This window comes from Leucoraja erinacea, chromosome 19 (genome assembly GCF_028641065.1).
Source record: "Leucoraja erinacea ecotype New England chromosome 19, Leri_hhj_1, whole genome shotgun sequence".
In the NCBI taxonomy this organism is placed as follows: Eukaryota; Metazoa; Chordata; class Chondrichthyes; order Rajiformes; family Rajidae; genus Leucoraja; species Leucoraja erinaceus.
In genome coordinates this window covers 19,691,774-19,704,320 of record NC_073395.1, presented here as the reverse complement: position 1 = coordinate 19,704,320, position 12,547 = coordinate 19,691,774, and positions in this window count along the sequence as shown.

Genomic DNA, 12,547 nt, shown 5'->3' with positions numbered 1-12,547 from the left:
CTTATAGACGTGTATACAATTACGAGGGGAATAGATACAGTGAATGTACAGAATATTTTACCCAGGTTAAGGGAATCAAGAACCAGAGGTTGTACAGTATGTTTAAGGTGAGAAGGGAAAGATTGAACAGGAACCTGAGAGGCACAGAGGGTATATGGAATGAGTTGCCAGGGGAGGTAGTTGCAGTAGGTACTATAACAATATTTTAAATACATTTGGGTGGGTACATCTATGGGAAAGGTTAGACGAATATGGACCATGTCCACCATGCCCCAAAGACGAGTTGGATTGAAGGGCCTGTAACTGTGCTGTGTGACTATATGACAAACTGAAATAGTAATTCTGCTTCCCTTTCCACAGATGCTGCCTGAATGCTGAATGTTTCCAGCATTTTCTCTTTGGCACTTTTATTTTAATAGGGGACACAAGTCTGTGAAGGCATTTTATTTGGAAGTAAGGGGCAGCTTTAACTCAATTATGTGCTGTTCATTTCGGGTGCTGTCTATGTGAAGTTTGCTCGTTCTCCCTGCAATCATGGGTTTCCTCCGGGTGCTCCCGTTTCCTCCCACATTCCACAAAACTTGTAGGTTAATTGGCTTGTGTAAATTGCCCCTAGTATGTAGGGAGTGGATGAGAAAGCAAGATAACATAGAACTAATGTGAATGGGTGATTGATAGTCAGCGTGGACTCGATGGGCTGAAGTGCCTGTTTCCGTGCTGTTCCATTCAATCAATCGATCAATCTGCACTTCAGAAGTGTGACGGCTAGAACTTATCTGAGAATTGCCTAACATGAAAGCTGGTTTAGAGGCGGCACAGAGGCTCAAGGGTAGAGAAGCTGCCTAACAGCACCAGAGACCAAGATTTGATCCTGACTACGGGTGCTGTCTGCACAGAGTTTGAACATTCTACCTGTGACCGCATGGGTTTCATCCAGGTGCTCCGGTTTCCTCCCACATTCTAAAGACCTGCAGGTTTGTATGTTAATTGGCTTCTTTAAATTGCCCCGAGGATATCCTAGTGACGGGTGATCACTGGTCGGCACGGACTCGGGGGCTGAGAAACCTATCTGCACTCTGTATCTCTAAACTCAAACTAAAAAACTAAATTAACTCTCATGACTCACGAGCCATGTTTTGTGCAAATCGACAGGTTAAGTCGAATGAAACCTACGCATCAATGTTCCTCTTTTGAGCTTTTTGGTGTCAATTACTCAGAATTATCAACAGGAAGAATCAGTTGTTAAGTAAGCAATCTTCTACATGGGGAAATAAGTAACTTTTATTGATCGATTTAAATACTTTGCTCTTGGTAGTCATTGAGAACTCAGTTTAAAGTTTAGGTTGAAGTTTATTAGCTCTAATTCTAATTAGCAATAATTTTATTCTGGGCTGAAGGAGCCTCAGCGGTGGCGGCGATGGGAGCCTCAGCGGCAGTAGCGGGAGTCTTGGTGGCAGTGGGGCCTCACTGTCGATGAGCATGAGGGGGGAGGGGATGACAATGAGGACCCGGCGCGGGGTGACCGTCGTGAAGAACAATGGGGACCCGGAGTGGGGGGGATCACCGTGAGGGATGGTGGGAGAACAAAGGGGCACCCAGTGTGGGGGAGGGGGGGGGCGCTCTAGTTTAGAATCCTCTGCCCAGAGGATAAATCTGTGTTTGTTTGTTTGTTCATTTGTTACGATGAAGGCGCTGTGCACACGACAGCCAGCCAACAGGTGTGTCTTTTTCTTTTTTGTTTTGTTTCACTTTTTATTTCAAGTTTTTGTGTACCTTGTGTGTTGTGACTGTCGACAGACCAATTTTCCTCCGGGGATGAATAAAGTTTTATCGTATCATATCGAATCGCAAGTCAAACTCCGGGACAATAGCGATGGGGAAAATACAGAACATCGAATATAGTTCTCAGTATTGTAGCGCATCAATTCCACAGATAAAGTTCAATGTCCGCAATGGGGTGGAGGACAACACCCTAGCTTATGGAAGGACCCTGTTCAGAAGCCTGATCACAGAGGGGAAGATGCTTTTTCTGAGTATGGTTGTGTGCACTTTCAAGCTTCTGTGCCTTCTGCCAGATGGGAGCGGGGAGAAGAAGGAATGACTGGGCTGGGACAAGTCTTTGAATACGTTGGATGCTTTTCCAATGAAGCTTGAAGTGTAGCTGGAATAAATGGTGGTTTGTCTAGTCTATGTGATGGACTGGGCTGCATCCACAAATCTCTATAATTGCAATTGTTTTGGGCAGAGATGTACCCAAACCAAACTGTAATGCAACCTGAGTATGCTTTCTGTGGGTGAGACATCAGGAAAAACCATGAGCTAGCTAAGTAGTCTGCATAGGGTTGTCTGCTTTTGTAACTCAGTGCTGCACAATGTACTGAGGGAGCTGTCTGACTCAATGGCCACAGTCTGCTAAGCAGGAAATTCACAGGAAGCCATCCAAGACCATGGGGAGGAATTGTCCAGAGATCCTGGACTGCTGTCTGTGAATACCCCGTTAAGTGGATTGTTAGCATAGAGAGGTGTAACAGGGAAACCGGACCTTCAGGCTAACGAGTCCGTGGCAATCCTACATTAACCCTACAGACGTCTGTGGAGGCCAAGTCATTGGGTATTTTTAAACTGGATATTGACAGATTCTTGATTAGTAAGGTTACAGGAAGAAGGCAGGAGAATGGTGTTGAGAATCTGCTCAAAGGTTCAAAGGTCCTTGTCAATTGTCAATGTACCAATTAAGGTACAGTGAAATTCGATTTATCATATGGCCATACTAAAGAAAAGGCAACAAGACACACAACTGCATAAACGTTAACATAAACATCCACAATAATGGATTCCCACATTCCCCACAATGTGATGGAAGGTAACAAAGTCCAATCTTCTTCCACATTTATTTTCCCGCAGTCAGGGCAGTCGAACCATCTGCTGTCGGGGCTTATGACTTATCTGCTGTCCTGCAGCTTATGACTTATTAACTTATTAAGCCCATCTTTATTCTCCCCACCTTCCTATCAACTTCCCAAAGGTTCTACCATTCACTTTAGCCAAGAATCTATATGCACTGGGAGCAAAGTTTAACCTACAAACCCGCACATCTTTGGGTTGTGGGAGGAAACCGGAGCACCTGGAGAACACCCAAGCAGTCACAGGGAGAACATGCAAACTCCACACAGAGACGGTACCAGTGGTCCTGATTGAACCCGGGTCTCTGGCGCTGTGAGGCAGCAGCTTTACCTGCTGCATGAGTGTGCCTGGGCAGTGCTTGGCTAGGAGACCAGTTGGAGCTTCAGCCAGATTCCGTCAGCTCATTGACCCCCCTCCTGTGCTGTGACACACCATGAACCGTCATTCACAGAGCAGGCGTGACTTTGGTTTGACATCTCATCCAACTAATACAATCCAAAGAGATCAGACTGCACCACAGCACCAAAGCAATAGCTTAGATTATTAAAAAATCTATTTTTAACAACCCATCTTTATGCAAAGTGCTGATGGGCTCACAGGAAGGTCAAGGGGGAGTAATAGAACTCAGGTTATAATTAAGCTGAACGCTCTAGTGACTGAAATAACAGGGTAATACTGGGCTAACTATTAATACTTCTGCAAAGTAACGAGAAGATGCTTGTAATAATGATTGTTTCAAGATCCTCAACACCCCAGTCTTATATCACCTCTCTTTATTCTTGTCTCCTCTGATCTCACTCTTTGTCTTTTCAATCACCGCTTGTTACGCCTTCCTCTGGCCTTATTACACGGCTGAGGATCTTAAATGTCACAAAAGGTGAGCAAATTTGGGCCCCATATCTGAGGAAGGATGTGCTGGCGCTGGAGAGGATCCAGAGGAGGTTTACAAGAATGATTCCAGGAATGAGTTGGTTAGCATAAGATGAGCGTTTGACGTTACTGGGCCTGTTCTCGCTGAAGTTGAGAAGATTGCGGGGAGACCTCATTGAAACTTACAGAATAATGCAAGGCAAAGATAGAGTGGATGTGGAAAGGATGTTTCCACTGAAGGGAGAGACATCAGCCTCAGACTTAAAGGGAGCTCTTTTAGAAAGGAGGTAAGGAGGAGGTTTAGGCAGAGGGTAGTTAATCTGTGGAACTCATTGCACAGAGGGCTATGGAGGCCAAGTCAGTGGATGTTTTTAAGGCACAGATGGACAAATTCTTGATTAGAACAGGTGTCAAGGCAGGGAAATGTGATTTGGAGGCAGAGATCAGCCCTGATTGAATGGCCGGATAGAATCGATGGGCTGAATGGCCTAATTCTACTCCTATGATTTGTGAACGTAAAAATGCTGGAGAAATTCAGTGGGTAAGGCAGCATCTCTGGAAAAAAGGAATAGGTGACGTTTTGGGTCGAGACCAGAATGCTGCCTAAATAGATGAGTTACTCCATTATTTTGTGTCTTATCTTCAGTGTAAACCATCATCTACACTTAGTTCCTACAGATCTTAAATGTCATCTGTTTGGCTTCAGCTGTCTGCTAGTTCTTTTGTATCCTAACTGGTTTGGCAACTTGAATGCCCAGGAACAAAGGAGATTACAGAAAGTGCTGGACATTCCTCGGTCCACCCTGTACTGACCTTCCCATCATCGAAGCCTCAATGGGCTCGACAGGGGAGGTACTGCCTCAAAGTCCCATCCTGACCACGCTCTCATCTTGCTGCTACCATCGGGATGAAGGTACAGAAGTCTGAAAACTGTGACCCCCACGTACAAGAGGGCAACACAGTGGCACAGCGGTGGAGTTGAGACTATGAGTGCAGTCTGTCTGTAGTTTGTACATTCTACCGGTGATAGCATGGGTTTTCTCCGAGAGCCCGGGTTTCCTTCCCACATTGTAAAGACGTGCAGGTTTGAAGGTTAATTGGCTTCTGTAAGTTGTCACTAGAGTGTAGGATAAGTCTGGTGTATGGATGATCATTGGTTGGCATTGACTCGGTGGGCCGAAGGGCCTGTTTCCATGCTGTATCTCTAAACTCTATTAAACTAAGAACCGCTTCCTCCCAGCAATCATCAGACATTTGAACACAAACCTCAGCTATGAACTTTGATGGACTGTCTTTGGTTGCATGAAAGACGTCAAGTTTTTTTTGTTCTCGTATTGTGCTAAATCATTTATTGTTTATTTTTGTTTATTATATATTATTTATGTATTATGTTTACAGGACTGTTAGACTTTAGAGATACAGCGTGGAAGCAGGCCTTCGGCCCACCGAGTTTGCGCTAATGGGCAATCGCCCCATATGAGAGCACTATCCTACACACTAGGGACAGTTTACAATTTATTGAAGCCAATTAACCAACAAATCTGCATATCTTTGAGGTGTGGGAGGAAATCTGAGCACCCAGTGAACACCCGCGCGTTCACAGTGAGAACGTACAAACTCCGTACAGACTGCACCCGTTGTCAGGATAGAACCTGGTTATCTGGCGCTGTGAGGCAGCAACTCTACCGCTGCGCCTGTGGCTGCAAATAGGAACTTTGTGTTCCGTTGAGGTGCACATGACAGTTAAACAGTGTGAGTGGTTAAAGCTGCAACATGAGAAATGAGGATTGAGGCAGTGGAGCAGTAAAATGGAGGCACAAGGAACTGCAGTTGCTGGAACCTGGAGCAAAACACAAAGTGCTGGAGGAACTCCTAGGGTCAGGATTTAAAAGTGAATGGACAAACAATGTTTTGGTTTGTCACTCAGTGTGAAGACGAAGAATGGTTGTGACGCAAAACATCACTTGTCCATTCCATCCACAAATGCTGCCTGACCCGCTCAGTTCCTGTAGCACTTTCTGTTTTGTAATCAGAATAGAGGTTGGTCATACAAACTCTTCAGTCTATTCTTCGTTTCAATATCAAGACTGTTTCACCACCACCATGTTTCCCAGAACGCCTCTCCCCAAATTCCTCTTGAACATAACGATGTATTGATCTCAGCCACGTATGTACACGGCGACTGAGACTCTCAAGTTTAGGTTCAGGTTTCTTATTGTCACCTGTACATGTACCGTGGTACAGTGAAAAGTTTTTTGCATGGTGTTGTGGAGATCAGATTTTCTACACATAAATACAATCCAGTCAAACTCAAGTACAATGGATGGAACAAAAGGGAAGATACAGAGTGCAGAATATAGTTCTCAGCATCTCAGCATCGATACACAGGTTCCATAGATCTTAGTCCCTGAAATACAAAATTCTAAAACTCACTTTGATTTCTTCCAGTTTCCTCCCACATCCCAAACACGTGGGGGTTTATGTTAATTGGCTGCCATAAATTGCCCCCAGTGTATAGGGAGTGGATGAAAAAGTGGGATAATGTAGAACTAGTGTGAATGGATGATCGATGGTCGTCGTGGACTCGGTGGGCTGTTTCCATGCTTTATCTTTCACTAAGCCATCGATGATTGAGTAGGTTGAAAACTTTCTTTAAGCATCATATTATAACTAATTTGGCTGTTAATTAACTTTTTCAATTGCAGGGGAAATTATGTTGGAGGCGTGACCGGGAGAAAAATATTATTTAATTATTTCTCATGTTTTCCATGTGACTGGACTTGTTTCCATGCTGCGGCTTTCAATCAATCAATGGAGCAGAGGAAGAATGTGTAGGAAGGCACTGCTGGCTCACATTGAAGATAGGAACACAATGCTGGAGTAACTCTGGGTCTGAGCATCTCTGGAGAAAAAGAATAGGTGACATTTTGGGTTGGAGCTCTTCTTCAGACTTCAAACTGAGGAAGAAGCTCTCCTCGAGATACCCAATGCGGCCAGATAGTCTGTTTTATTTGCATTACACTGGGGCTTATCATTGGGTTTCTCCTGTTTAGAGGAGCACCTCAATATCCTCAACCACCCAAGGAAACATATGTCCTTGGTTTAAATTATTCCAACAGCGCCTTCGAAATTCTTGGTGAAATTGCCTTGAAACTGCTGTGAAAAATCCCTGAAAGAGAACTTAGTTCCATACACGCTGGGTTGACCCTCAGCAGAGTAATTGCTGTGAAATTGTGATCAAGTAAAAAGGTTAAAAACCATGTAAGTTTCCAGATAATTAGTACATAAATATCTTTGAAGCTAAATGCCAAAAGTTAAAAGCTTAAAGTAATTAGCCATAAAGAATTGAGAATTACTTCAGAATGGTTAGCATTAAAGCTAAGAAGATTCCTTGTTTGTGTAAGAGAATGTTTTCTGAGGTTTATGCCTTTACTGGTGTTCATAAATAAATGTTTTATTCATTTATAGACTGTGGCCGTCATAGGCAAGGCCACTGTTTATTGCCATCTGTAATCCCCCTATGGGTGTGGTGAGCCACATTCTTAACCTGCTGCAATCCTTCTGGTGAAGGTGCTCCCACAGTGCAGGCAGGGAGGCAGTTTCCAGACTTAGACCCAAAGACAATGAAAGAGAGGGGATATGTTTCCAGCAAAACACAAAGTGGTGGAGGAACTCAGCGGGCCAGGCAGCATCTGTGGAGAGAAATGGACAGACGACATTTCTGGTCCTGACCTGTGGGTCTTGCCTTGTACAGGCCTGGGTCATAAGAACTATAACTTTGAACATGGCACCTCCTTCATGCGACTCAGTAGATTGGTCCCGTACATTTGCTAATCGGGGATCGAGGGAATGGTGATACTCTACTGGACTGTTTGTAAGAAAAATAATTTCACTGTGTTAACAATGAACATATGTGACAATAAAACCACTATTGATATCTGTGGAGGGAATGAGCAGATGGTGTTTATGGGCGGGAGAGAGAATCAGGACCTGACACATCATCGGTCCATTTCACTCCACAGATGCTGTCTAACCCATTGAGTTCCTCCAGCACTTCTTGCTTTGCTGGCAATTGATAGGTACGCTCAACCTCTCCCTGTAGATAATATCTTCTAATCTTGGTAGCACCCTGGTAAACCTCATCTGCACCTTATCCAACTCCTCCACATCCAGAACGACTATAACTGCACACAATATTTCAAATGCAGCCTAACCAAAGTTTTATAAAGTTGCAATATGACTTCCTCAGTCTTATAATCAATGCCTCGACTGATGAAGGCAAGCATACCCTACGCCTTCTTTGACAAGACATCTCCCCATGCACTTACACTGCTTGTTCTTAAGAAGAGGGTAGAAAAATCAGGAAAGAGGTAAAGAGATAAGATTTCAGATACAATCCCTTTTTTTTGAAGAGGCATTTAAACAGACACTTAAATAGGCAAAGTGAACAATTAGAAACAAGGAACAATGATGCCGGTTTACAAAAATAGGCACAAAGTACTGGACGGTGAGAAGGAATGTGCAATGTTTCGGGTCGAAGATCCTTCTTCAGTTTGACAAAGCTTTTTGTGTCTATCTTTTTGTGTTTAAACCAGCATCTGCAGTTCCTTACTACAAACTGGAATAACTCAACGGGTCAGGGAGCATCTGTGGACGTTTTGAATTCGGACCCTTCTTCACACTAATTGTGGTGGAGTGGGTGGGGAGAAAGCTGGAAGAGAGTTGGGGGCAAGACAAAGCCTGGTGAGTGATAGATGGATACGGGTGTGGGGATGGTGGGGTTGATAGGCAGAATGTCTGGTCAGAAGCCAGAGATGACCAGATATAAGATATGAGATAAGGATTGAAGGGTTGTGAATTATGAAGCCTGATGAAGTTATGGGTTGGGATGAGGAGGGGGGGTGGGGGTATAAATGGGTGCATCAGAGTGGGACATAGGGGATAGAGGGGAGAAAAAATGGGGGGTGGGGTGTTTGGTAAGTTCCCTAAAATTGAAGAATTCAATGTTCATACCCAAAAGAGTGGTGAATCTGTGGAATTCATTGCCACAGAAGGCTGTGAAGCCCTTCAATGGATAATTTTAAGGTGGAGATTGACTGATTCTTGCTTAGTCAGGGTGCCAGGTGTTATGGGGAGAAGGCAGGGAAATGGGGTTGAAAGGGAAAGATAGATGAGCCACAATTGAGTCAGGACGGCGACACCGGGAGCCCGCAGGTCCCTGGAGGGAGACCGCTTTTCAGGGCTCCTGCAACGGCGACTTCTCCCGCCCGAGTTGCGGGGTTGAAGAGCTCCTGGAGCGGGGCCTGACATCACCGCCCCGCGCGGCTTGGAATGGCCGCGGGACTCTGTGAGCGCACGCCGGGGGCTCTAACACCAAGACCCGGTGTGCGACCTTGCATCACCCGGCGTGGCTTTAATGGCCGCGGGATAATCGCCATCGCCAGCCGGGGGCTTTACTTTGACTCTGACAAGTGCAGTGGAGAGAGATAAGTTTTTTTGGCCTTCCATCACAGCGATGTGATGGATGTATATGTAAAATGTGAATTTATGTTGTGTCTTGGGTCTATTTGTTTGTAATGTATGGCTGCAGAAACGGCATTTCGTTTGGACCTCAAGGGGTCCAAATGACAATTAAATTGAATTAATTGAATTGTGAAGTAGACTTGATGGGCCAAATGGCCTAATCCTGATCCTATAACTTATGAACTTATGAAAAGGGCACAAAGTATTGGAGGGATGTTGGAGGAAACCCACGCAGTCACAGGGATAACGTGAAAACTCCATAGAGACAGCAGCCACAGTCAGGATAGACATCAGAGATTTCCTCATTCTTTAGGGAACAGGGACATTATGGATGAGGCTCTCACTAGGGTCTCCTCGATATCCTGCAGCTCCACTCTTGCTCCCCCTCCCCCCATTCGTAACAAGGACAGAGTCCCCCTTCACCTTCCACCACATCAGCCTTCGCATACAGCATATAATCCTCCGACGTTTTCACCACCTCCAACGGGATCCCACAACCAGCCACATCTTCCCATCCCCACCCCTTTCTGCTTTCAGCAGAAACGTTCCCTCCGCAACTCCCTGGTCAACTAGTCCTTTCCCCTGGGAGCGCAGGAGATGCAACACCTGTCCCTTTACCCCCCCCCTCCACTCCATCCAAGGACACCAACAGTCTTTTCAGGTGAGGCAGAGGTTCACTTGCACCTCCTCCACATCATCTACTGTATCCGCTGTTCCAGGTGTCAACTCATGTATATCAGTGAGACCAAACGCAGGTTCAGCGATCATTTCGCTGAACACCTCCGCTCAGTCCGCCTTAACCAACCTGACCTCCCAGTAGCTCAGCACTTTAACTTCCATTCCCGATCTGACCTTTCTGTCCGGGGCCTCCTCTATTGTCAGAGTGAGGCCCAGCACAGATTGGGAGGAATAGCACCTCATAATTCGCTTGGGTAGCTTACACCCCAACGGTATGAACATTGATTTCTCTAACTTCAAATAGCCCTTGCTTTCCCTCTCTCTCCATCCCCTCCCCTTTCCCAGTTCTCCCACCAGTCTTACAGTCACCGACTACATTCTATCTCTGTCCCTCCCACTCCCCTGACATCAGTCTGAAGAAGGGTCTCGACCCAAAAGGTCACCCATTCCTTCTCTCCAGAGATGCTGCCTGGCCCACTGAGGTACTCCAGCATTTTGTGTCTACCTCAGGTTAGAACCAGGTCTCTGATGCTGTAAGGCAGCCACTCTAATGCTGCGCCACTATGCCACCCTAATATCTGTGCCTCTGCTATTCGAAGCAATGATGGTGAACATCTACCTCAATGTCATAATCTCCTTTTCTTTCACACCCCTTGCCACCTTTGTATCTTGAAATTTACCACCTGAAATAAATTCAGCAACCTTGCCTCTATTTCATAGTTGACGAGTTAAATAACATGCAAACAGAACCTTCGGACCAACTTGCCCCTGTGACCAAGTTGCCTACTTGAGCAACATTTCTTATCCATCCAAATGCCTTTTACATATTGTTATAGTACCTGCCTCAATTAGTTCCTCTGGCACCTCCTTCAAAAAAGGTTACCCCCTCAGATGCCTTTTAAATCTTTCCCACTCTTATCGTAAGTCTGTGCCCTCTGGTTTTTTCATCCCCATACCCTGGGAAAAAGACTGTGACCATTCATCTTCTCCATGCCCCTCATGATTTTACATACCTCTATAAGGTCACCCCTCAGCCACCTTCTCTCCAAGGTAAAAAGCCTCAGCTTATCCAGGTCATTCCCAATTCAGTGACCTTGTGTGCGCATTCTTTTACAGAGTTTTAAAATTTACATAAACAATAAATATGTCTGGAACAAAAATTTAAGCAAAAGCCATGAAGGTTAAATTAGCCATTTAATTTATTTCGAATTAATGTCTATTCGCTATTGAATGGAAGGTTGTCATTGTTTACTAACAAGCAGCCAGTTCTTATGTTAATCCTTCTGTATATTTATTTCAATAATTCATTAAATTTGGATTCAATTAATTCAAACATTAGCCTGTCCTTCGTTGCATTCTCCTTTGAGCAAATGTTAAATCTCTGGAAGAACTGGAAAGAATTCCGTTTAACCTTTAGTTGTATAAAAGCAGAGAATTCTGGAAATGCTCAGCAGACCAGGAAACTTCTGAGGAATATCAGGTCTCCTCTCACCCTCTGACGCTCCAGGGAAAACAATCCACGTTTTCCAACCACTCCTCGTAGCTAATACCCTCTTATCCAAGTAACAGCCTGGGGAACCTCTTCTGCACCCTCTCCAAACCCTTCGCATCCATCATGCGGTGAGAAACAGATTGGTGATTTTTCATTGTAACTCACCTGGAATTACACTTTTAAAGCTTCAGCAGTTTTGAAAGTCGAAGGTCTTTGCCTCAAATTGGGATGCATATTTTGAAGAGTGTAATAATGGGTATAATCTTACAAAAGCATTTACGGAGCACCCTTAAGATAGTTGCATGCCCTGTGTTAGTCACCACAAACTGATTTTGAGCTGAGACCAAAAGAAGTCCGTCATTGAGAAGGAATCCGCCAAGCCCGGACCATGCTTGTCCCCGAGGACTGGAGAACCAGAGAGTCAAGGCAAAGGTGGAGGCAAAGTACAAAGGGCTGGTAAGAGGAACATGCCCTTTCGTGTGGCTGTGTCACCACAAAGCATGATTTGGGCAAGGAGAGGGACGACCAAAAGAAGTCGAGGTGACGGGTGGATTGAGAAGCAGAATCCTTGCCAACCGCCCAAGAGACCATGCTCTGTCCCCGACGGACTGGAGAACCAGAGAGTCACAGGCAAAGGTGGAGGCAAAACCACCAGTACAAAGGGCCGGTAAGAGCTTGGACCAAGCTCTTACCTTTCGTATGACCCACAAGGTGGCTGTGTGTGAAACGAACCCCACGGGGCATGCACAATGATCTATTGAAACATTGCAACTGGTGGCATGGCTGGTGCAAGGAGAGGGAGAATTGAGGAGATGGTTGAGTGAATACCAAAAGGCGAGAAATGGAGCGGACATGATATGGATCGCCATTAAATATTTCTGTGAGTCAAAGGTGGAGGCCCTAGTAGCAGCATGGGGCTTGCCTGGATCGGGTCGAGACCCTTCTTCAATCTGAAGAGACCAAGCGCGCAGTCTGGACGTGGCCCTCAGTGGCACGGAGCAGTGGAGCAGCGGTGGAGGACGACTACACCTTCACTTGGCCAGGCCAACCCTGCAAAACCATCAGTGTAACGGGCCTTTA